The sequence below is a fragment of the Myotis daubentonii genome, chromosome 1 (genome assembly GCF_963259705.1).
Source record: "Myotis daubentonii chromosome 1, mMyoDau2.1, whole genome shotgun sequence".
Taxonomy (NCBI): Eukaryota; Metazoa; Chordata; class Mammalia; order Chiroptera; family Vespertilionidae; genus Myotis; species Myotis daubentonii.
In genome coordinates, this window is record NC_081840.1 from 148,332,943 (window position 1) to 148,335,980 (window position 3,038).

The window sequence follows — 3,038 nt, forward strand, 5'->3', positions numbered from 1 at the left end:
TCAAGTTTATGGAATTTAGTTCATATATGTGAGATGATTCATATCTTAATTTCATTATCCATGGTGAGGTGTCCTCTAACTTATGTTGAACCTGCCAGTGGTGGGAATCTTTTTACCTCTCAGAGCAGCCCATTCATTCCATCTGCAGATCTCTGTCTTTTGGAAAGCTACTTTATTGTTTTGCTTTAGTTCATTACAATGTAATGACAGCATTGCAAGTATTAAAACCCTTTTGGGGAGCCCCCATTTTACCAGGCTTACCGTTTCTAGCTTTTCAGGCTCAAGCATGTGGTCTGGTTCCTTTATGATCATTCTTCTCTCGCTGCACTCATTGTCTATATCCCTTCAAAAAATAAGTTTCCCGGAAGATTATTTCTGGGATGCTTATACTGCAATCGATACAGCCATTTTGGTGGCTCCATACTTCTATAAGCAATGCTAATTATCAGGGTGTTAGCAATGGTCACTACCCATCTCGATGGACAGTAGTACCATGAGCTGGTAGGAGCTCACACTTGGGATCAATCAGATTTGGGTTCACGTTCCAGCTCTGGCAATTACTAGCTGTTGCCACCATGGACAAGTCATTTAGATTCTGTGAGCCTTGTTTTCCTCTTAGTAAAATGAAGCTAACAATTCCTATCTCATAGGGATGTCCTGAGCATTAAAGGAAATAGTGCTCAACTTCTGGAACATATTAGGTGCTCCAGAAATGTTAGTTTTAAACTTATCTGCAGTATCTTTCCCTTCACACGCTGTAATTTTATTTAATGCGTGACTATACGTTCTCCTCTGGGGGTGGATGTGTTGGAAATGCCACAGGGTGTGTGTGATAAATGTAGTTGAACATGGAATGTCTGCTTTTATTTTCAGAACTTTTTAATTGATTTCAGAGAGGGAGAGGGAGATAGAAATATCAATGACGACAGAGGATCATCAGATTGGCTGTCTCTTGCAGGCCCCCACCGAGGATTGAGCCGGCAACCCCGGCATGGGCCCTGACCGGGAATTGAGCCAGGTTGATGCTCAACCACTGAGCCACGCCGGCGGGGGCTGTTTTTATTTTCGTGTCCTACTGAAAAAGTGTTTTATGACTCAAGTTGCATCCATGGCAAGGTAGAAGCAGATTCTATGCAGCATGACGCCTCTCCTGGACGGAAGGCCGAGGAGCTGCCTTTGGTTAATGGGTGACATCTCTTCATAACAGTCCATTTCTTCAGATGCTCCGGCCGAGGATGAACCACCACAGGGGCCGTAAGTGCTTATGTTGGCAGTGGCTCCACCTCAGAAAAAGAGTTTTCTCTTGACAGCAGAGTGTGGGCGCCAGTCTAACCAAGAGCACTTGAGGTGTGACCAGGTTAGTAGGTGAGAACAGCTGTAATTCAGAGTCCCCACGCTGCATAACTATCTTAACTGATATGACAAGAAATGACCTAACAATTTTAAGCCCGCATAGCAAATATTCTGTATCTTTTCACATGACATTTTATATTTGCATAAGAACTCATTTCAACGTTTAAAAGTGCCTTCACATCTATTATCTCATTTAACCCTGACCAGTACCCCATCCGTCATTAGGTCTCTTAGTGTCATAAGAAGAAATAGCAGGCTGAATCCAGGAGGGGCGCCATGCTGGGTACTTGATCCATGTTATTTTCAATCCTCACAACACAGTCCAGGCCTCTTTTTTTTTTTGTTTTTTTTTTAAATAGTGTTACCTTATTTGTGTGACTATTAAATAATATATCATTTAGTCTTTACTTGCTTTTGAGTTACTGCTTAACACATTGGTAATTTAAAATTGTGTATGGTATCTTTCACATGATCATAATTTTTATTTAATCTTTCTTATTTCTTATTATATTTTATTGTTGGCACTATTACATATGTTTCCATTTTCCACCCCACCAACTTTGCCCACCTCCACCCAGCTCCGGCTTCCCTCTGGCTATCACCATACTGTTGTCTGTGTCTATGGGTTATGCCTGTATGTTCTTTGGCTAATCCCTTCACCTTCTTTCATTCAGTCCCTGCCTTTTCCCGCCCCTCTGACACCTGTCAGTCTGTTCCAGGTATCCATGCCTCTGTTTCTATTTTTTTTATTGCTTAAAGTATTACAAAGAGTATTACGTATGTCTCCTTTTCTCTGTTTCTATTTTATTCGTCAATTTATTTTGTTCATTAGATTCCACATGTGAGATCATATGGTATTGGACCTGGAGATTGTGATCATAATTTAAAAAAATATTTTCAGTTGAGGTCTATCTTGATGGGGCTTTTTCTATAAGCCTATATTGTTGGAAACGCCTCATGGAGTAAATATGTGTTAGATCTGTGGGGAGGAACTGTAAGACAGAGCTGCTAAAACTATGAAAGAACTAATAGTCAAAAACATTTTTAAAAATCGTAGGTATTGTTTTACCCAAGGTTCTGTACTGTTCCAGGGTGTGATTGCTTAGGAGTGAATATGATTTCAACTTATTTATGTTTAGAGGTTGTCTGAAATTGAGAACCAGGCAGAACCAGCTACTCTGGCCCTACAGGGGGGAGAAGTTTTGAAGTATGCCCATAGTCAAGAGAAGATCAAAGAAACCCAACTAAAAGAACTATGGGCTGATGGACATGACAACTGCGGATTGAACAAAAGTCCTTTTTAAAAGGACTATCTTGGCCCTGACCGGTTTGGCTCAGTGGACAGAGCGTCGGCCTGCGGACTGAAGGGTCCCAGGTTCGATTCCGGTCAAGGGCATGTACCTTGGTTGCGGGCACATCCCCAGTAGGAGGTGTGCAGGAGGCACCTGATCGATGTTTCTCTCTCATCGATGTTTCTAACTCTCTATCCTTCTCCCTTCCTCTCTGTAAAAAATCAATAAAATATATTAAAAAAGGACTATCTTGAAGATTAAGACTTAAACTCAGGAGAAACTAAGGCAATGGAAAGAATCACAATATGTGAAATTCCTTAAATAAAGGTTTATTAATTTTAAATAATTTTGCGTATGTTACACATAAAAATACCTTTATGCTTTAAAATATAT

The 3,038-nt window shown here is 40.6% G+C and overlaps 1 non-coding gene across 1 annotated transcript; it reads left to right on the top strand.

The window, feature by feature from the left end:
- Positions 1-2,253: 2,253 nt before the first annotated feature.
- Positions 2,254-2,358, top strand: LOC132224897 (small nucleolar RNA SNORA18). The gene has a single exon (XR_009450758.1). It is a non-coding gene; the product is annotated as a small nucleolar RNA SNORA18 (small nucleolar RNA).
- Positions 2,359-3,038: the final 680 nt, after the last annotated feature.